Genomic DNA, 24,629 nt, shown 5'->3' on the forward strand with positions numbered 1-24,629 from the left:
GATCTTAATTATATTTAGTTATTTATAACTTGTTTAGTTAATTAATGAAAGATTGTCGAAAAAAGACTTGACGTTATTAAATTATAAGGTACTTCCGATGTTGTTCATGACATCGGATGCCAGTCACGTCTAGGGTGGGTTTTGAGGCATGATACGTATATCATATACTAACTGGGTATCATACAAGACATGCCAGTTCAGTTCTTAAAATAATTCATGATACCCACATGGTATATATCATATACTGACAGAGTATCATAGAAGATTGGATCTTTCCTTCAAAAAAAATACTACTCGATCCTCTATGATACCCACATGGTATATCATATATTGACAGGGCATCATAAAGGGCTGACAGTTCATTCCTTCAAAAAAAATTCAATCCTCTATGATATTCGCATGGTATATATCATATACTGACAGAGTATCATGGAAGATTGGATCTTTCCTTCAAAAAAATACTACTCGATCCTCTATGATACCCACATGGTATATCATATATTGATAGGGCATCATAAAGGGCTGGCAGTTCATTCCTTCAAAAAAAACATTCAATCCTCTATGATACTCGCATGGTATATATCATATACTAACATAATATCATAGAAGGAATCATTTCTTCAAAAAATACTACTCAGTCCTCTATAATACCCACATGGTATATCATATACTGATGGGATATCATAGAGGACTGATAGTTCATTCATTCAGGAAACGTACTCAGTTCTCTATGATACCAGCCTGGTATATACCATATATTAAAAGGGTATCATAAATAGCAGATTCATTTCAACATTACTCAGTCCTCTATGATGCCCACACGGTATATACCATATATTGACAAGGTATCATAGAGGACGTTTATTTCTTCAACAAAAACACTCTTCACTCCTCTATGATACCTACATGGTATATATCGTATACTATACTGAAAGAGTATCATAAAGGACTGGTTCATTCCTTCAAGAAAAACACAACTCAAGCCTCCATGATACCCATAATGGTTATACTGATAGGGTATATGGATGACTGAGTACCCCATGATATATCATCTACTCAAAAGATATCATAGAGGACTGAGTGTTTTTTAAGGAATGAACTATTAGTCCTTTATGATACTATGTCAGTATATGATATACCGTATAAGTATCATAGAGGATTGAGTAGTTTGATATTTTCATTTTTATATCATTTTTAGGGAGTTATATTTTGTAAAAAAGATTAATTTTTATATTATTTTTAGTAACTTTTACTTGTGTTAAAAATAAAAAAATAGAGTCATATTTTAGATAAAAACATATTTTCTATTATTTTATATTTTAATAAATAAGTAATTGATTTTAGTATTTTTTTAATCTTCTTGTTAAAGTCTTATTTAATTTTTATATTTTTATTAGTCTAAAAAGAGTTAGTTAATATTTTTATCTTTGTATCTTATGTTTATCTTAAAAAAAACAGAGAAAAAACTAAAGTAAGAAAAAGATAAAAAGCAAAAGACAGAAAGATAAAAAAATTTAGGGGACTAGCAGTTCATTCTTTCAAAAAAAACATTCAGTCCTCTATGATACCGACAAGGTATATATCATATGTTGATAGAGTATCATAAAAGATTGTAGCGTTTCTTCAAGAAAAACACTCATCGGTCCTCTATGATACCCACATGGTATATACCATATGTTATATACTAACAAGGTATCATAGAGGACATGTTCATTCTTTCAAGAAAAACATAACTCTCCTTGATACCCACATGGTATATATTATATCCTATATACTAACATGGTATCATAGAGGACAAATTCATTCCTGCAAGAAAAAACATAATTCAATCATTTATGATACCCACATGGTACATCCTATACTGAAAGGGCATCATAGACGACAGACCCATCCCAATATTACTTAGTCCTTCCCCTATGATGCTCACACGATATATATCATATACTAACAGGGTACCAAGATGACTTATTCATTTTTTTCAAGAAAACCATGCCGCAGTCCCCTATGATACCCACATGGTATATCATATACTAATACTAACAGGGTATCACAGAGGACAAGTTCATTCCTTCAAGAAAAACACAATTCAATCATCTATGATACCCAAATGATATATCATATAGTAACAAGATGTCATAGCGGATTGATTCATTCCTTCGACACACAAACACTTCTCCGTCCTCTATGTTACCCACATGACATACATCGACAAGGTATCATAAAGGATTGATCCTTTTTTTTTTTTTTAAATCTCAGTCTTTTATGATAAGGCAGTATACCATATACCAATAGAATATCATAGAGGATATGTTTATTCCTTCAAAAGAAAAAAAAATTATTAAAAAAAAAATAACAAACAAAATAGAGATTAAACTTGATTTTTATATTTTAATTTTTTATATCATTTTTAGCAAGTACATGTGAATTTGTTTTTTAAAATAGTCATATTTTAGATATAATTTTTTTTATTTTTCTAATATATATATATATATTCTATTAGTTTAGTTTTTAATAACTAAGCTAGTGACATTTATATTTTACTTAATTATTTCTTGTTATAATCTAATTACATAATTTTCATATATTTTTTATTAGTCTAATAATAGTTAGCTAATATTTTTATCTTTAAAGAAAAAGACAAAAAGAAAAGAAGGAGAAAAACAAAATCAAAAGAAGACGAAAATTGAAGAAAGAAAAAAAAAACATAAAGCAAAATAAAGAAACTGACTAATTGAAAGCATTAATTATTGGGAACTACCCAAACCGACGAAGGGGCTTGTCGGCCCATATGTTATTGTGAGGCAAATGGTGCACTCGGGTAATTTGTTTTAGTTGCACAGGTAATTACGTGATTAGAATAGTGGGGGGGGGGGGGGGGGGGGATTGCCCTTCTTTTGGGTGATCTTTAAATTTTACTCCTCATATTTGTGATCTTTAAATTTTGTCTTTCGATTAAAATTTATGGGTTCCGGGTTCGAATTTTCAATCAATCAAAAATTTAATAAAATTTTGCAAGGCGGAGTTTAAATTTCGCTCCAGCTTTAACTAAAAGTCTGCCGGAGGGGGCAGACTTTGCCTTGAGGGATATATATATATATATATTTTACATTTTAAGGTAAACTTTTAGTTATGTCTTAACTAAAAGTGTGCCCCATAAGACATAACTAAAAGTATGCTCCATAAGACGGAACTTTTTCTTAAGGCATAACTAAAAGTCTGCTTTATAAGGCAAAGTTTAAATTTCGCTATGCCCCCTCCTGCAGACTTTTAGTTATGTTTAACTAAAATTCTGTAGGAGGGAGCAGACTTTGCCTTGAGACATATATATATATAAACTTTTCAAGGTAAACTTTTAGTTATGCATTAACTAAAAGTGTGCCTCATAAGACATAACTAAAAGTATGTTCATAAGGCGGAATTTTTTTCCTTAAGGCATAACTAAAAGTTTGCCTTATAAGGCAAAGTCTATGCCTTAAGGAAAAGTTCTTGTCTTATGTGACATATTTTTTGTTATGCCTTAACTAAAAGTATGCCCCATAAGGCATAACTAAATTATGTTTAAGGAAAAGCTCTGCCTTATGAGGCAAACTTTTAGCTATGTCGGATCCGGCATAACTTTAGTTTTTCCTTAAGGATTGTATGCCGGATCCGGCATACACGCCCCCAACCCTGTCTTGCGTTTTTTTTTATATTTTATGTCTGAGCGGGGATTGGAACCCAGAACCTCAAATATTCGCCAACCTTTTCAAACGAAGGGCAAAATTTAAAGACCACAAATATGAGAGGTAAAATTTAAAGACCACCCAAAAAAAGGGCAATCCGTGCAAAAAAAAAAAAAGGGGGTATATCCGGGTAAATATTTTGCTCTTCGTGGGTAGTTTATGTTGTTTTCCCTCAAATAAAAGCAAAAACAAAAGAGCAACAAAAATTGCCTTGAGCCCGAATTCTCTAACTAGCTGTATAATTTAGCCCAGAAACGCAACTGCTCTCTCTGCTTTTGAACACATAACTTCTAATTTTCTCGATCTATCTTAAAAATCACCATCACTATAATGAATAACAAATAAAACAGATTTTAAACACAATAGCACTACATTTTAGGATGCCTTATCCATGAAAACAAAGGACAAACAATTCAGGAATAGAATCAATTTGAGAACCTCATTTCAAATTTCAACAAATCCTTACACACATTTATGCTCATATAGGAGAATAGGGACCTCATAGGGAGTGCGGAGTGCTTTAAACTGCAAAACTTATGACTGAACAGGAACTTTGACCTGAAACTTCTATCAACAATCCCGAACATGTCTCTTTAAATTTTCGAGCCCTGACGTCTGCTCCTTGAAGTTATTGGATTTTCTTTCAGTTATGCATTTGGAGTATTTTGTTTGCCTTTACTTGATTTATTGTGGAAGCTGGACTATGACGGTTCTGCATTTGTTAAGATGTCCGTGAAGGACTATTGTAAGGACGAAGAAAATGGTGAATATTTGGTGTTTGTGAAAAAGACCAGAGTGAGGAAGAAGTGAGAGTAGTGACGGAGGTGACTGACGGCTTCAGAAGATGGAGTAGGGAGACAAAGGTGAAAACGGGAAGGAATTTTACATGGCTAAACGTTTAAAAGTGGGGGAGAGTTGTTGTTCGGATTCAAAGTTTGAAGTTTATGAATTCTTATAATAATTTCAAATTAATTTAGCACGATAACTGAGTTCACAATTGAATATTTACAAAGTTTTAATGAAATTTTCCGTGCATGTACGGAATATGAACAAAAGTTATTGGGTCCCAGAAGCCCGTACATAAAGCTTTGGATCCGACCCTCATGCTCTTGTAATGTAGAAGAAGATGGCCATGGGTGGTAGAGAATAAAACAGAGAGATGGTGATTTCAGGTGTGAGATGGTGGAATAGGGGTGGTTAATGGTGGTGCTTGGAACGATAGTGATGAGGTGGTGTTCCGAGATATATAGTGTCGTTGGATGGAGATGAAGGGGAATGCACCGGGTTAGCGAGTGAGGCGGCTGTCTAGTCGTCCAAACATTTGACTGAATTTGTGCAAGACTGTAAGTGGTCGTTTGGTTTGAGGTATAAAATGGGTTATACCGGTACTAATTTTTATACCACGTTTGGTATAAGGTATAGATTTATCCCGGGATTATTTTATACCTTGCATCAAACGTGGTATAAAAATTAGTGCTGGAATAACTCAACTTATACCTTCTTAACCCACTTATACTGAGATTATTTTATACCATCTTTCAGATGGTATAAAATAATACCAATTGATGGGATAAATTAGTCCCGGGATTATAATCCCGGGACTATTTTGACTAGCAACCAAACAACCACTTAGGTATTTGTGTGTGTGTGTGTGCACGTATTGTGAAATTGCAGAGAGAAAAAAAAAAGGATTAGTAATCATGAAACAAATAAGTCCGAAACACAAAATTATTAATTAATCAATTGCAATATTCCCTTACTAATTTGGTGGTTTGAACAACTAGCAAAGTAATAGGAAAGCACAGAAAAACGCTATTATGTTTAAGGATGTTATCGGGGATATAACTCAGTTATTGACGCCTCATTTCGCGATAAACCAATTGATTCACTTTTAGCTAATTTGCTTGTCTCTGACATCCTTGAATTGGATTCTTCAATAAGTGGAAGACTCAAAGAATGGCTATTGAGCATGAGCAATGTGGATGTATCTCATTACGTCACGAACTGATCCTGAGCTTCTTGTCAGCATGGGGTCAATCAAATTTGAAGCTGTTCCTTCACGCCAGTTTGACCAAACCTGTGATAGTTCAATTCTAGAGTCGGACAAAATCATAGATCACACTACTCTAATCCATATTATACATTTCTTGAAAAAAATTCATTCCTCTTGAGAACGACATTTGAAAGCCTTAATTATGCTAATATTTGTCTACAATTAATTTCTCTCTTAAATGTTTCAATTAATTAAAGCTGCACTAATTAGAGTAGTAAGGTTGAATTTGGAAACAAAAAAGGCGATGCCTTCTTCTTAATTTCCTAAAGGTTAAAATTTTGGAATAAATTTAGTTTACCAAAAGACTAATATTTGAGAGGCGGAGGGAGTAACATATTTCATATAATACATGTTGCAGGTCTCCATTAGTTTGGTATTGAGTTGCACTTGATTGAATTGACACGGTTACTTACATAGCTCAGAAGGTCTTTCATAAATTCTCCATTTCTGAAACAAGTGTTTCTTTGGCAACTTACAATTTCTAGAACTAGAACTCCAAAGCTAAAAACATCTGACTTAACTGAAAATTGCCCGTGCATTGCATACTCTGGTGCCATATATCCACTGCAAAACCAAAACAAAAATTGCAAAACATTGATCTCTAAAAATTCCGCAACTTAAACTGTGTTAAGTTTTTCTTGTACACATGTTAAGCACTTCCATCAGCATACTAAGGTAAAAAGGCCAAAAATTCGATTTTGTCGCTTAGTAGTCCAAAGTCCAAACCGGGTGGTCAACAAGACAATTAATATGCTGCAAAATCGGCAGCTTAGGAAGTAGTACAACGTGAGTAGCAATTTACCAAATTGGGTAGTTAAGGGCTCCTGTAAATAATGCCTGTTTTAAAAAAAAAATTGTTTTTTGTCGTTTCTTAGTGAGAATGTATCTCACTGCAGTGTGAAGACCATACTTGAAATAAGCTTCATTTTCATCATCAGATATTTGCAGCTTTAGTGGTGAGCGATGACTAAAAGTTATGAAATTTGTTTACTATGTGCCTAACACAACTGACATTAGTTGTGTGAGGTACCTTTTTGTGAGACAAAAAATAGACCCACATCTTACACTAATGGATTCACAACTTTAGGTTAATTTCCTCACGTAACTAATGTCAGTTGTGTGAGGTACATATTAAAAATTTTCGAAAGTTACACATATTTTTAGTACATATATTGCTCTCCAACCTTCACCCACCACCGGCAGTCAACCTTCACCGCAACACCACCACATAACCTTCTTCTTCGCAATAATCCAATCCATTTGAATGCTTTTTAATGAAATTTAAATGACGAAGAATGAATTAAACACTCATAATCCAAGACTTAAGATTTTCAATTTCAGATGTATCTTCGAGTTGGGGAAGAAGCTCTCATGGAATCAAGTAACTGAGTAATCACATTACATCAGTTACTTGATTCATCAGTTAACAACTTATTTTTTTGTTTAAGTAAGTGCATCACGTAATCAAAATGCTGTGTATTAGATACAGTCGAAAATTGTTTGGGGTGTCAGAGGTAAAAACGTATTAAGACAAAGTTATATGACCATGCATCTCGAATTATACTAATTCTTAGGAACAATCAAACTCCTAGTTCAAGAAAATTGAGATAACCATTTTGTAAGAAATTACCATAACAGTATTCATCTTGAAAATCCTGGTAACATTTCAAGGGAAGATTTGTTTTTAGCTCGAGGTTTTTATTTGCAAAATTGTTAAAGAATGCTTCCTGACGATAGGAAAAATGACAGTCCATCTAATGAGAGATGTAAAACTTACTAGGTCCCAACAATTCTATTTGTGTTGCCTTGAGTTTCATCCAATGTAACTAGCCTTGCCATGCCAAAGTCTGCAATTTTGGGATACATTTCTACATCAATTAGAATATTACTAGCTTTGAGATCACGATGAATAATACGAAGTCTAGAATCCTCGTGAAGGTAAAGAATTCCACTAGCAATGCCTCCTATGATTTTGGATCGCCTTTCCCAATCCAGTTGGCTACGTTTAACTCGATCCGGGGATAACATGAAATTATATAACTTAAAAGTTAAACTTCTATACATTAATACTATAAAAAAAATTACTTCATCAAATAAATTAAAAAATTACCACAAGTAATTTCCATAATAGGTACAATTAGTTTACTGAAAAATAAGATAGACATGAGACAACATATATGAGATAGAAATGTCAAATTAAGCTGACAAAATAGATATTATTTAAATCATACGTGTATCTATGTTAAATTCACAATTGTTGATGCTGAAGCTCCATAGTTGATAAAAGGTTAAGCAATATATATCGAATAAAAAGTGGTCAAGGCTCGCATTGGGAACAAATTCATAGACGAGAAATCTCTCTGTTCCATCTGGGCAAAATCCCAGCAACCTAAGCAAATTCCTATGTTGAAGCTTGGCAACCAAAAAGACCTCGTTTTTGAATTCTAGATCACCTTGGCCTGAATCTGCTGACAATCTTTTCACTGCTACTTCTTGTCCATTTGGAAGTTCGCCCTGAAACAGAAGAGCACAAATTGAAAAATCAACAACAAAGCCTCAGTCCCAAGCAAGTTGGGGTCTTTTGTATGAATCCTCACGTCTTGTTATGCATCAAGTAGGCCTAATCACCTTGTACATAGGACCAAATCCGCCATGTCCCAATTTATTCACATTTGAGAAGTTATTTACTGCTGCTCTAATTGTAGAAAAATCATATTGCAAGGACTCTACTTTGCTAATGTCATCACCGAGTGTACCTTCACCAAAGTAGTAATAAAAATTTACAACAAATATTTAGTGAAACATGGTCCAAAAAACAAAACAAAAAAAAAAAAAGTGAAACATGGTCCTAAAAGTTTAACTTTCCTTAATCATATTGTCTAATAATATTCTATGTTGTCTTACCTTGAATTTTGTCCGCCAGCTTCCTCTTTCGTTTCTTCATTAAGATGACAAAAATACATACATTAAGAATAACAATCGTAACAGTTGGCACAATGATAGCAATGAGGGGTCGAGCTGTTTTATCATCCTTCGCTATTGGAGTTGTTTTATCATCATTCCCTGTCGGAGTTATTTTATTATCATTCCCTACAAAGACACTTCAAGTTAATATCATAGGAGTATCTGATAAGTTGGTATTTTACCAACTTATTTCTTCTTTAAGCTTAGACTTTTGCAATGTTTGATTGAAAAAATAATGCATTTAATATCGTTTACTTCTATTTTATAGGTTTATGTGATTTAGAAGTGATCGGAATAAACCAAGCGAAAACAAAGTCAAAAAGAGGCCAAATTGAACAAAAACTGCACAGTTTTGCAAAACTGTCAAAAGTGAACAGTTTTGCAAAAACGGGACAGAACTGCAAAAAACGGGCAGAACTGCAAAAACGGAAATCTGGGGCATATTTTGTCATTTTTGAACTTGGAAAAATTAGGGCAGCTACAAAAGAGAGAATTGGGGCATATCATTATCATCTTTGGCACAACACACAAGTTCTTGGAGGCTAGGGTTTCATCTACACCATTGGAGGGGAAGATTGGAAGCACTTTAATGAGATATTTCTTAATCCTTTCTTCAATTCCTTGTTTTGTATTGTATATCTAAGTGTGTAGTATTTATTCCATTACTTGAATCTTGTTTATGAAAATATTCTTGATTAAAGTTTGGTTTGAAACTCTTGTTATGCTTATGTATTGAATGATTTTTATTCCTAATGAAGTGGGTTATTGTTTCTTTAATTAATCTCGCTCTTGAATGTTTCCAAAGGGATTAGCTAACCCTAGGACTCACCCATTTACTTTGATTGAGCTCGGAAGAGGAAATATAGGTTGAGAAAGATTAATTAACAAGAATTTGGGTCATTAAACCCATCTAATAACTTGAGCTCGAAAGAGGATAGTTACTTGAGGTTAAATTGATTGTGCCCAATATCACACTCTAAGGCTTGGAAAAGCTTAGAGTGAAATTCATTGATTTGGTTGGAAGACTTTCAATGAGATTTAGAAATCATTATCTATTAACATAAACCCGATCTTAGTTGTAAAATTGTAAAATACATTGGATCGTTACTTGAGAGTAATTTCCCTTGTATCCATGCTTGTGGTCATTGATCATTTTACTTGCTTTCTTGGTTAGTTTACATTTTTGCATTAGTTATAATTTTCCAAAAACCAAAATATCATCTATCATTTGGCTTTAGCTTAGTTGCTGAAAGTTCCTTACTTTCTTAATCGCCTAGCATATTGTTCCCTGTGGGATCGACCCCGACTCATAGTTGGGTAAATTATATTGCATACGACCGTGTACACTTCTCTTTGAGGAGTGGATTTGGACGTTATCAGTATCGGTTTTTAACTACTCCTCAAATGGAAAACTATTATCTTCTCTTCTCAATTTGACTTGTCCTACTACCCTTTTCGGGATATCTATCTATCTATCTATCTATCTATCTATATATATATATATATATATATATATAGATATATATACACACACACTCTGAAACTACGAATAGAAAAGATGAGAAAAGATGGCGGTACCTCTCTTTGGTCAGTGATTCTATTTAGGCTAAATACCTAGATAGCCCCTTAAACTTGAAACGTTTGACAAAAGTGTATCTTTTAAACACCCATATATAAAGTCAAGTGTGTGAAATACACTTGCTCATGGTGTGTTAAGTGCACCAATTATTGTATGACACATGTGAATTCAAAAGGAAACAAAAAAACAAATATAACTAAAAAATGCATTTTTAAAAAACTAAATAAAAGTATGTAAAAGAAAAATAATAACTAAAAAGGAAAAAATAGTTTAAAAAAGGAAAACAAGAAACTTCCAGCCACTAACCCACTCAGTTGCGTTGCCCTCACCCCACCATCCACCACTTTTCCATCTTCTTCCCCAAAAAAGATCTCGGCTCTCCCGTTAACTTCAGTGAATCAGATCACACCCTCAGACCTTCCCCACTGTTTAGTACAAGATTTCATATTTTGAAATATCCATTTGTTGGGTGTAATGCTTAATTTACAATATGCACATTTAAAAGATTAAAATATTTATTTGTAGTATCATATTTTATTGGGTTTTCTTCTATAAAATTATGTTTTTTGGTGATATAGTAATAATATAATTACCAAAAAAAAAAAGGTCTTGTGAAGCTAATAGTGAATCTGAAGACATCGGTGAAGAAAGAGTAGTAGAAATAATGAGACCCACATGGAATAATTTTTTGAAATGTGAAAAATGAACTAACATAGGTAAAGAAATTTGAGTAAAATTTAACGAGAAAAAAATCAGAATTCAAGTCACTCGCTCGCTCACCTTTAGGTGTAAAACATGTGTTTTGCCGTGTCACTGTGATTTGTTTACGAGACACACTTTTGTCAAGTTCTAATGTCTATTTGGTCACTTGTTGAGTTTGAGTGTCTATCTTATAAAATGTAAGTATAAGAAGAAAAAATTTACGATGGGTGAGGTACAACCAACAATAGTTGTGTGAGGACACCTTTATTTTTTGACAAGTGTTTTTGTGGGTCCCCCTTTGTTAGCACAGTTTCTCTCCCCCTCATTTCCTCTTATTGCCTTCCGTTCATATATACTAGTATACGTACCCGCGCGGTCCGCGGTAATTTAAAGAAAAATAATCATAAAAAATGCTAATATAAAAAATGCTAAGTTATTCATTTGAAATAATAAAATTGATCAATTTTTATTGTATCACATTAACATATTTAAATTGACTATGAAATATTAAAAAAATTGTTAATAAATAACTTTTTAGTAGTGAAATTACAATTAGTACATAATATCTTATCACAGTTGCAATTATTTTAGATGTTTTGATATGAAAAGAATAATATTACTTTTATCATATTCCATTGACTGATTTTGAAAAATAATCAAATATGAGATGAAAAATAATTGTATTGTAGTTGGACTTTGCCGGACATATCAAAAAAGTTGTGTTTGGACGTGTTTGAATTATAAGAAATTTCGAGATTCTTATTTACTTGAAAGGGTAATCTAGAAATAAATGACTCACTTTTATTTTCATAATTAATCGATTTAAATGATATTTAACTTTATATTTTTAATCAATTAAAACATGCGACTATAGTTCTTATCTTTCATTTCAAATTTCATCTTTTTGTATATCAATTCAATTTTAACAAATAACTACACTCAATTTTAAAAAAAAAAACTTTTCTTCCAATTCCAATTCGAACACTAAAAATACTCAATTGTATCAATTCCAAAAGTTCTTATTCCAAATTTTAAAATTAACCACAGTCAATTCAAAAACTAAGCACATGCAATTTTATTATATTGCTTATTAATTTTATCAAAAATTATCATGTGACTCATGTATGATATTTTTTACCGCAAACACGCGCAGGAATGGATTTATATTATATGGCCAACTCCCCAATTTAAAATAGATGTATACACGTTTCCTTTAAAAAATATAAACGGTTAATTGAATTTAAATTTAAATTCAAAACAACAACTAATTATCATTAACCTAACTAATTCTATTATATTGGTATTCTTCACAATTGCATTCAATAATATTTTTGGTGCAGAACAAAAACGGGAATGAAATATAGATAATAGAATTGTAATATTATTCATATACCAGGCTATCCTTCATGGAATTCACGCATTCATATACCAGGCTATCCTTCATGGAATTCACATCTTATTGGAAATTGGTTCCTTTCAAATCAAAGTGATCTAGAGACTACAATAGTTCGTACTTAAACATTACACAAACTAAATCTATCCCTTCTTTTAATTTGAACTTCATCTCTCTCACTTCTCTTCTTTATTATACTGATCTCCGATATATAAAATTAGTGATGTCAACAACTTTTCGTAGCATAGCCTGATCACACCCACTCTTTTGTTCTGTTTGAAAAATAAATAGATCATTTGCTCAGGCCCAAGTACTGATCCAACTTCAAGTTTTTCGCCAACATCCTCGGCCTTAAAGTAAGCAATCTGATATTGAATCGCCTTGTACTAATAAATTGTATAATAATCTACATCAACAATATTGAACTGAAATTTTTTAAAAAGGTAATGATATAAACATGTATTTTGTTCTATAAAAATAGTTGAAACTTCTAGCATGACGTACCTATTGATTATACATAGACTTCGAACAAGACTTTAAGAGATCAACATGTTATGCTCATAACTTTGACTTAGATTAAATTTTCAATGATACAAAGAAGTTTTAACTGTATCAACAAAAGGCAAGTAGTAGTTTAAAATTTCTGGACCTCATACGTATAAGTCGAACGGAAAGAGCAATATGGCAATGATATCAAAAGAAGTTGAAATGCACCAGCAAAAACAACAATAATGAATTAAGATAAATTATTGTGATATAGGTACCTCCTGTATTTTTCCCTTGCTTCTGGTGTCCTTTTTTGTTTTGTTCTAATGTAGTTGCTTTCATAATACCCGCAAACACAAACAAATACACAGACAAAAAAAAATGGTGCCTGTTTTGGGGAAACTGAAGGCTAAAAACATGTTGTTTCACCTTTGTTATAAGATCACTATTATTTCCTAATTAGTTTAGAAGAAAAACATAGATGAGAAAGATATAAGCTACTATATGTATATAGTAGCCATAAGCAAATCCAATGTCTAGAAAATTGTTTTGAGAAAATAATTTTTTTATCTGACAGTATTCTTGGTTGTGGGGATGATAAATGATTGCCCTGCATATTAAACAAATTCTTGTTGCTCTTTCAAAGCATGCAATAAGAAAAGAAAATAAGAACAAAGATGTGAACAAAAACTGATAGCACTGTTTGAATTATACTTAATTATAGTTTTCAGTACTGTTTGTAATATTTGATATGGGTAAGCATCTATCCTGAAAAACCTCTAAAGACGAAAGGTGCAACAAATCAAACAAATACGTGGTGCAAAAATATGACAGAGAGAAGCAACAAACATTTGTATCCCGAAAAGAACAATAAATATAATGTTCTCCAACATTATTCGACTTGTCAAAACTGCAAAAGCACAAATAATAAAATAGACTAAAGACAATTGAAGACCTCTATATTGTCACACAATCTGACTGACATTTCTATAACTAAATAAATGTTATGCAAATTCCAAGTAAAAGATGATTAAGAGAAAAAGAAGGGGTTATGAATTCTTGCAGCCACACCAAATATTTTACACTTTTCACTGAAAAGTGGAGTATATGTTATGCCCTCATGGGTGTGTAATATATATGTGTGCGCATGTGTAACCGTGTGTTGGGTTATGGGAGAGATTATGTGATAAGGCATGCGGGAAATGGGGAAGTTAAGCAGACGTGAGTGAGGCTTTGGGTTTATTTAGGTTAGTTACTTTTTTTATTTTGGTATTTTCCTTATTTTATCTATTAATTAGATAAGATTAATTGGATTAGACAAAGTGGAGGAGTTGTAATCTCCAAAATTATCAGTTTAAATTCAAATTTTAAACCTTTTATCTTCCTATTAATTTTTAGTTATCTTCGAATTTGATTAAAATAATTAACTCTTGTAAAAATGATATATTTGAATTCGAAAATACTATAATTACGATATACTCCTAAAAATACTAACTTTTGACAAATCATTCATAGTATTCCAGTCCTCACAACTGCTCCGTGTGGTTTCTCCTACAAAATGTAGTCATTCTAATTAGTACGTGTAGATAATCTATACATGTAAAAATTGGAAATCTAATTTATAAAATTCCTATTTTAAAATTTTGAATGAAACATAGTAAGAAAAATTACAGAATTGAAAATCTAATATATAAAAATTTTATTTTAAAATTTTGAAGGAAACATAGTAAAAAAAAATACAGCGAAAAAACATGACTCCCCTATATATATTAAAAAAAAAGTAAAATAAGCTTAAATTTAGGAATCGGTTGAGAGTTTAGTTAATAATAATTAAAAAAAATTACATTCAAATTATACAAAGTTGTGGATAATATCTAACGTAACTTGAAAAGAAAAGAAAAACCATCCTATAATTTTTTTTTCAAGTAAACAAATAATAAAGTAAATACACAGTAGCAACATGTATTTGGAAAAGAAAAAAAAAAGAAGAAGAACATTAGAGACATAGAACGTGCTCACCCCCATTATAGGATGATTGTGGGTTTGCTTGGCACTAATATTTTGGAGCACGTCATTTTTAATCTAATTTTGTATTTCTTAATTGTAAATCAGTACATTTAAGTTCAAATGCAAAAAATAACTAATATTAACTAATTAACTAATTTTTATCCTTAAACTAAACTAATTTTTATCCTTAAACTAACACATGGTATTCTCCTGCACTGCCACTTGTCCTAATTCTATTGCAAACTATTCTCTTTTTAATAATATATAGTATACGTACCCCGCGCGATACGGAAAAGTGTTTGAGGAAAAAAAAATCATAAGAAATTATTATATTTATTTTCTTCACCATATTAAAAATTATATTATTATTTTTTTTGGCAATAAAAATGTGAATTATTACCATACCAACAAACCAACCATTACACCTAAGAGAGCACTCATAATCTCAACCACCTACTATGTAGGGTGCTGAGAATTGGTGAGCCTCTGAAGAAACTAAGTACATAATGAGTCAATCAAATGAACAAACTTCCTACCCTTCTTGGTATTCCTATACATGTTAAGCCTTTCCCTAATTAAATTTTGTATCTGCTGTAATAAGTAATTGCACTGTACACTTTGTGATTTCTAGCAATCCAAATGTTGCAGATAGTGGCACCATATATTACAGCTAGCACTTCCTTTCGAAATCCGCTCCAGTGTTTACCTCTTATTCCCGTCAAAGTTGCTTTGAAAAAAAAAAAACTGTCTAAACACTGCCTTCATAAACTTGTAAATAAGAATTGCCCTGGTGCAGTCTTCTCGGCACGAGCAAAAATAAAATTTTCAAATGTCTTTCAACTTAGAACTCCCATAAATTAGAGAGAAAATGACAAATAAATATGGTTTAGTTATGAAATTATAAGTAGTTCATAAATATGATCACATATGAGTACAGATGGCAACAAATACAAAAAAAAAAAAAAAAAAAAAAAGGGAACAATAGCATCGACTTATGTTTGAGAATGAGTTAAGCCCATCCATATCGTGTGCCAGCTGCTTTAAGTGATTCACCAGTCTGGTGCCATAACCTTTCTTGTTCATAACCCTTCCTGTTCATATGTCGTAACTGCACGAAGAGCTCTCCCCCCAAAACTTCTAGCTACAATATGAATAAGAAGAAGTGCACCAACAAATATTAAATAAAATAAAATATCACAACAGCAATTTACACACCTCTACATAGGGGGAACAATTCACTACTTGGAAATATCCTGTATAGAATTGAAATCTGACACATTCACTACTTCAATTTTTTCATAAATACATTAAATATATACTGTCATTATTTTCAATCAGGTTTACCATAGATAATGAGTGTTCTTCCCACAAATGGAATATAACTTCTTTCTAATGTCAGCAAACTGTTATCAGTAAAAGAGCCACGAGAACACAGTAATATTGCATGTAGCTGCACATGAATAGATGCTAGATGGGCTGCAACAACACATAGTAAGCTTATTCACTTAAAAAACTAACTAATCAATATGTTTGAATGAGTTTCTATAGATTGAAGGAGTCATAAGTCCCTAGTTCTTGGTTGTTCTATCCTGGTTCTTGCAAGACCATAGTGGAAAGAAACCTAGCTGATGTCTTCTTCTTTCTGCTTAACTGGCTCATGAAATCTTCTCTGTTATAATCACTTGCTTGTCCTTGTTGGTAGACTGTTGAAAATTGTGTAAATTTGGCCATTTTTCCTTTTTCTCAATTTTGGAATGGATCATTCCAACATTCATTTCCTTGTGGCTTTAAATCACCTTTCCTTAAAAATTCTTTATTTGGATATACTATAGTCTGCTGACCTTCGAAATTCATTAAATATAACATGGTTGAGAGAAAAAAAAATCTGCAGCAAAGTGGTTGTCAAAAATCCATGATTCAATTATCAAAACTCATGTTTGATGTGTTAACTCTTCTATAGCATGCCATTTGCACAAAGCAACCTAAAACAAATGAAATATTTGGGCTTCTGGTAGTGTTGATGGAAAGGGTTGCATGAGAGATGTGCGTCGTTACATTACATATATAACGTTTAATGAGAGAGAATTGAAAATTAGCAGACCTATTATAAAATGAGTTTTCGTAAGAACTATTTTAAGGCCTATGATCCAAAAGTTACTAGTCTTACAATCCTAGGTATTAGGGGTGGTGCTGGGGAACATAGTTTAAACCTCGACCAATTAGATTTTTCGTGCTTCAGGCAGTTATGCATCTGAGACATCCACATGACTCCCGAAAGCGTTGAAAGCAAAAATCACAAACTTATGAAGCCAAATGCACGATACAAATAATGGCATAAGGCTTAAGAGTCAATTATAGACTTAGCATGACTACAATTAATATGTCATCAGCTTTAACTTGCATAGCTGAAGGCATTAGGATACCTCCAAAGAAATCAACACATGCGCAAGACATCACCAAAAGATCTCTCTCTGGCTAAGAGGTTCCAACACAATGTTTAAAGGAAAGAGTTCCAAATTTTTCCACAAGATTTTCTTCTTTAGAGCCAAAACTCTTCCATTTTACACGTTCTTTTTAAAAATAATTCACTTTACACGTTTCCTATCATAAAATTGTGTCTTCATTTAAAAAAGAACCCCAACAGTCAACAATAAAAAGGGTAACTGCTATAGCTTTCCTACTTTCCTCCAATATTGGCCCCAAAGTTAGGCTTTTTCACTCTTTGAAAGTTTTACATGTAATTCTAATGACAGCATTTTCTTAATTTTGAGTGGTTTTCATTTATCTCTTGAAATCTAGTACCCTAGAGTTTGATTTTAATAGTAATATGAGTTTAAAAATAAGTTATTGCCTCAAGAAAGGAAATAGAGTTTTACATTCTGCTACTTTTTAGACATTTCGAATGCACAAAAAAAAAAAAAAAGAAGAAGGAAATACTACTATACAGATAACACTAATGAAAGTAAGAAGGCAATGGAAGTATTACACGACAGTGACTGATGTAGAAATCTCGGGCCAGAAGTAATCAACAAAGGCTTTGAGATTGGAGAGAGCGTGGAGTTTCAATTGGGAGTGACTTTCATTCAGCATAGCCGGTAGACTACCGTTAGTACAGCAGATGCTCCTTTGCTAGCCACTTAACACTTCCATATGAATATTATATTAGGCCACCAACTCTTCCTCATTTATTAGCGAATTTAAAACCTAATTATTGGCAAATAGATTACGATCTGTATATCCATTTCTACTTACTTCACCTAAAAAAGAGATATAAAGGCTTACTACTACACATTGCACTCCTAAAGCTTCAAACTGCAATACACAAAGAAAGCAGTTATACTTTAAATCATTAAAGAGCTTCTACAAAATAAAACCCGCTAATCAGCAGAAGAAGAAGAAGAAGAAAGGAGGAGAAGGAGAAGAAGGAGAAGAAGAAGAAGAAGAAGAAGAAGGAGGAGGAGGAGGAGAAGAAGAAGCATAAATCTCACCAATGCACAATTTATCATTAAAGAGCTTCTACAAAATAAAACCCGCTAATCAGCAGGAGGAGGATAAATCTCACCACTGCACAATTTACTCCAATTCCGGATCCTAAAAGCCTCAAACTGTTCAGCTATTTGAATAGCAAACTCTCTGGAATACATAAAGAAATCAGTTGGAAAACTAACGACAAATTCAATTTACTTTAGCAAACGAACAGAAATGTGGGGAAGAAAAAAAGACAGAGTAAAATGAAGGGCTAGAGTAATTGTCAAGCGAACAACCATTTCACAAACATGTGATTAGTTATGCACCAAAATAGTTTGTTACTTTTTTTAAAAGAAAAAAGAGAAGATATCTACCTTGCCACGGCGTGCGCATGGTATTAGCCAACAAAGTTCCATCCATATGACAATTTATTCACTAAATTGCAGAACACAACTATTGCTAATAGTCACTGTAAACTGGTAGGAACAATGTATTGCTAAACAGGCATCCACACCTAAATGTTGGCTTTTTTTTTTTTAATCACTTAAGTCTGGACAACAAAATACTTATATAGTAAATTATGATTGACAGTTGCGACCAACCACACGACACCCAAAAAAAGGATTCTGAATGAAATTATAATCTCGGCTCTGTGCCTCATACTCTCTGTAATGAGGCATTATAAGAACCGGGCTTGGTCTATCTTTGTTGTAAAGTAAGATGACGTTTTTCTTACTACTGAAAATTCAATGAATTGGAAAAAGGGGAGATTAAACACTTTCTCCGGTGTTATATACAGACGAAGCAGAAATATTATATAAAGTAACTTAAGTAATAACTATTTACTGTGCAAATTCTGCAAATGTAATAACTTGCAAATTCAGCAAATTTCATCAAATTAAGAAGGAAAAAAAAAAGGACTTATAAAGTTAACTACTAAATATGCAATTTTTCACTGTTTGTGCCGTTGAAATTGAGGAGGGAGGGATATAAGTCAGAAGAAAATGAAATGGATGGCCAGAAGAGGATAAAGCACAGAAAAGAAGCAGTGACTGTAAAATTATCTTTCCTTCCTCACAACCTCAAGCACTTAGAGAAAATTCACGAGAAATTCAACCTGGACCATTATAGATCTGATGGTACTCATGTCCCAATTCACATCCTTTAATGCATTATTAGTTAGACATTGCTCCGTAAAAGGAGAACTATGACACTCAAGTATTGGCAGAGATGTAACAAAGAAGAACACATAATAGGTTGCTAATACAATATTCCCCCCTGCAATGTTCAAGTACGTATGATGTCATATGATGCTTCATCAAACTTGTTACAGGTCGCCATTGTAGTTTATTCCAAGTAATTTAAATGTTTAACGAAAAGCATATAGCCTCTGAATGCACCTATTTTAGTATGAGACAATATTTCTTTAACCATTTTCACCATCACCTTGATGGTCTTAATGGAACCACATCTCAGTTATAAGGATATTACCTATTGAAAAAGTTATTTGGTAATTGACACAACTGGCTAGACTAAAAATTCCACCATGTTATAACTGGATTTAAGGTACTACCAGATGAACTATATAAGATTTCTATTACTTCTCAAATAGTACCTTCATAGGCTTAAGAAATTCTGTATTCTTATTTGGTTTTGCCAAACGTTAATGCAAGAAAGTTGATGTTAAAAAATAAGCCTAAGTCATAGAATTTGCAGTGCAGAACTGATGCAAAAAGCTAAACCAATTCTACTCTAAAATTACAACAACATGAACTGCACCTTGAAAGATTTTGAACGACAAATGGACAAATCTAAATCTGAAGCCATGGAGTATGACCTATCGGCTACATCAACTTGGTCCAAATCCATGAAAGCATCACATTGGCAGATATATCCCTATAACAATTAAATCTAATAAATATTGCATGTAGAGATTAGGAGTAGATGAAGTAATTTAATGTTCTCCTAAACGAATTGCAGAAAGAGAGTATTGATATATTGTATCTGCTATATCAAAATGAAGGGGATTGTGACTTCATGTCCAAAAGTGGTCCTTTCCCACTTTGCTAGTCGAAATATCAATCTTACGTTTACAGAATTTTTAAGGACTGTTCATGAATTACAAATCATATCACTCACCTCTTGTAGTCCAGAATTCTTGTAGATTATCATTCCAAACTTGCTTAAAGCAAATCAAATTCCAATCTTGTTGAAAGCGAATCAAATGGCTTTTGTGCAAAAGGACATTTCGAATAAAATTAACCCAAATGATAAAATTTCGATCCTCAAATTAAATCGCAAAAGGTCTCATGGAAAAGAAGCAAAAAACATCTCCAAATCAAAACAGAAATTAGAGAAAATACACAATATAATAGTAACCACTTTCTCTGGATTTCTATTGTGGGAGTTTATGCATTTCACTCTTAGAAGTATGAGAAGACAATTTTCTTTTTTAACTTGTGCAAAAAGGCAAAACGTGGGTGATTGGAAGTTTTAGGTTTTGAGAAGACGTGGGCTACTGGGGTTAGTTTTCCTATTCATATGCTAAAGGGGGTTTAGGGATTTTGTTAGTTACCATATTTAGAGAGAAAAAAATTACCAACAACCCACGTACAAAAAAAGCCTCACTTGAATTAAATATTGATATTTATTTATTTTTAAATTCAAAATAATAACTAATAACTAATTAATAACTAATCTAATCATTTTTTGTCCTAAAACTATCCTGTTTTTAATAATATATATATAGATATAGATTTGCAGTTCATTAGTATTTTGGTTTTTTGTTTCTTTTTCTAACACTGCTTTTTTATTTTATATCTCAGTCCCTTCTCTCTGACTCATATTTTCGCAACTCTTTTTCATACTCTTATGAAGAAGATAGAGCGATACCACCATTAACTACTTTGTACCCTTTTCCATCCATTCATACTCTTTTGTGTTTTTATTAATTAACTTGCTTGGCTCTTTCTTTCATTAATCATTGTGCCCCTCAACTAAATCAATTAAAAAATTAATCCTTGTACCCCTTAGCTAAATCAACTTTAAGAAATTAACCCTTATACCTCCGAAAAAAAAACTTTGAAAATCTTCATTTTACATCTCAAGAAATTGAATCAACCCCAAGAGAACCTCAAAAAAAAAAAAAATCTCAAACAAGGAACTCACACAAAATGTATATTTGCGGTTACATATATTCATGAAAAATTGAACCAAATTAAAGGCTGGATCAAGCCGAAGAAAAAAATCAACACTTTTTAAATTGGTTTGATTTAGTTTTTAATTTCAAAAACTGACATAATTAAGTTTGGTTTTGGTTTTAAGCAAAAATAACATAAAAATTTGAAAACCGACTGTATAGATACTTATTTAATTTTTTAATTTTTATATATAAATCTTTTGCCTTTTGATTTGTAATCTATGTATTTACCTTCATAGTAATTAAAAAATTTATACTGCTGTTGTAGCGGGTTAGCGGGTCTATTTTTTTCGATTCGTATTTGCACTTGTCTCTTTAAAAAGGAAAGTGTCCCAGGAAAGTACGGTTGCCAATCGTACCGGGAAAAAGGAAAAAATATACTTCTACGTAGATGGTTCTCTAAATGGACTTTATTTTAGAGTCGTCACCTAATTTTCAGGAAATTAGGAAAATCAGTTCGAAAAGGGTTCATTCAAAACGGTTAAATTTTAAAAGAATCCTAATCTAATCAAAGTTCGGGTAAGGGTTCTGGTGATCCCCGAGGAAGGTGTTAGGCACCCTGGTATTAAGGATCCGTAAAATACGGTTGACCTACGGGTTCTAATAGTATGTCTTTATATATATAAATTGCTTGTGATAAAAAACTGCTTTTTTTTATATATATTTCTGCAAATCAAGATGTGTCATTTATGCAAAAATACTCACTTTTCAAGAAATGAAAATGGTAGAGTTTTGCCCAAAATTAAGCATTTTGGGTTTCGGACTAGAACAACTAGGTTAAAGCCCGAAGGCGTTAACCTAAGTAGAACACTACGTAAGCCCACCCAAGTTTAGAAAAAGGTTTTTTAGTTTTAAGTTTTATAAAAAAAAATATTTTTTGGCATAATATTATTATCCATATTTTATATTTTTTAGATTTTTATCCTTTTAGTCCAAGCTAATCCAAAAAATAGTTTAAGTCCAATTTTGTCCAAAATGTCCATATCACGGTTCACAATCATTTTTGTCTCTAGTTCGGCAAAATTAATCAAGTCTATTATTTTGTCCCAAAAATTATTTTTATATGCTAATAGTTGTAAAAATTAGTTTTATATTTAAAAAATGGGTTTTTGGCGACTCTAATACATGACAATTTTTAAGGGTTCCAATAAATCACATTTAATCAATTTTGACAAATAAATAGTAAAGAGATAGGGGTTGGGCCGACCAACCCAACAAAAAATGCATAAGTAAATATTTCCGCTCTAAATTATGTTCCCTTCCATGATAGGGGTTGACTCGATCTAGAAATGTTAGTGGCCTTGAAAGACCCACCAACAAGTTTGAGAGGTCACAAAAGATAGGTGTACAAAACATTAGTAATAGGTCGAGGTCAATTATTTAACTTACAAAGCCAAAATGAATTATAATGCTTTTAAGTCAAGCCCATAATTATCATACTTATAAATAAAAGGACAACTTATGCAAAAGGCTTAATAGTTGCTATGAATTAGTAACACAAGAACTAAGTTTTTTTTTTTTTTTTGCATAACTAGAAAATGTTAAATTTGACATTACATAATTTTAGCACAAAATTAAACATATCAGTTTTAGCCAAATAATATCTGACCCCCCCCCCCCCCCCCCCCCCCCCAAAAAAAAAAAAAAAAACATAACCCGTGTCTTGGCAGAATTAATGTAACTTAACAGATTTAAGGATTTATTCCATAATTAAAATAACTTATTACCTTCCATTTAATAAAGACACCAATTAATAATCCCTATAAATAAGCAAAAAGACAAATGCAGAGAGGATAACTTCCTTATATAGTTCATCGAAAAAACTTCCTCTATATATACACATACAAGTATACAAACAATCTATGTTCAGAAAAAGAATGCACACATCTTTTTAAAAATATAAAAAAAAATATTAGATGTATGTTAAATTAGTAACCGTGTATTTTATGTATATATATCTAGAAAATATATGACATATTTTTTATATCCCAAGTATATATTGCTGTAATTAAATTTTAAGTGGTGAATATATCACAAATATGTTATATATGAGCAAATAATTTTTTTTAAGCTTGTCATAATCCTGACATATTTTCTGGTATAAATGTTTAATGTCATAAACATACGAGGAATATACCATAAATTTTGTAATAATTTTATGTATTAATTAAGCATAATTATGCATATTCTCAAAGATCTTACTTATATTGTACTTATACCATCAAAATAAAATAAAAACATGTTTTTTATGATGTTTTATCATCCAACCCCTAATTTAGTGGTATTAGCATTTGTGGAAAATAGAGAAGAGGGAGAGAGAGAGAAAATATTATTCTAGCATTTAATCCGAATTTAGTTTGGGAAGAGAGAAAAGAGGAAAAAAGAATTTCTAGCATTTAATTCCTAATTTAGTGGGAGAAAGAGAGTAACATTCATCCCTTCATTTGGGACATTACCCATGTTTAATTATTGACTAAATCTGTTATATAATATGTTATTTTTGAAATATTTAAAAAGTTCTAATATGAATACAAATAACTTTTATAAAATGAATTGCAATGTATTTTTTTTTATATCAAAAGCTAACAATATTGAATAAATCATACTAAACCTACCAACACAATGTCAAAATTCTAACTTAAGCTACTCTTTTTTTTTAAATCAATTTAACTAACCTAAAATCACTTAACATTGTCTAAATCAAACTTCTAATTTATTTTCATTTTTCAAATAGTAATAAATTCATAGGATACTCATTTAATCATGTAAATAAAGTTAGGCTAGCACATAATCCTTTTCAACTATGCAAGCAGCATAAATAACATATAATCATAGCTAAAAAAAGAAATAAAGGATGGAATAAGAGGTTACTGTTATACCCCATTTTAACCGAAGTCAAAATGGCTTACAACATTCCGGTAATTCCGGGGTTAATTAAAGTTAGGAGAGTCGCCACCTAATTATTTATGGTGAATTAGGACACCTACAGTTCATTAAAGTTATTTTCTAAAGTTAACTCCGTTTTAATGTCTACGAAACCAAAAGATTCTAGGTAA

General features: G+C 31.8%; 1 pseudogene; it reads right to left on the minus strand.

The window, feature by feature from the left end:
* Window positions 1–5,552: 5,552 nt before the first annotated feature.
* The window catches only part of LOC132624618 (cysteine-rich receptor-like protein kinase 44), a 32,497-nt pseudogene continuing 13,420 nt past the window's right edge, over window positions 5,553–24,629 (minus strand).

Source organism: Lycium barbarum, chromosome 12, assembly GCF_019175385.1.
Source record: "Lycium barbarum isolate Lr01 chromosome 12, ASM1917538v2, whole genome shotgun sequence".
Taxonomy (NCBI): domain Eukaryota; kingdom Viridiplantae; phylum Streptophyta; class Magnoliopsida; order Solanales; family Solanaceae; genus Lycium; species Lycium barbarum.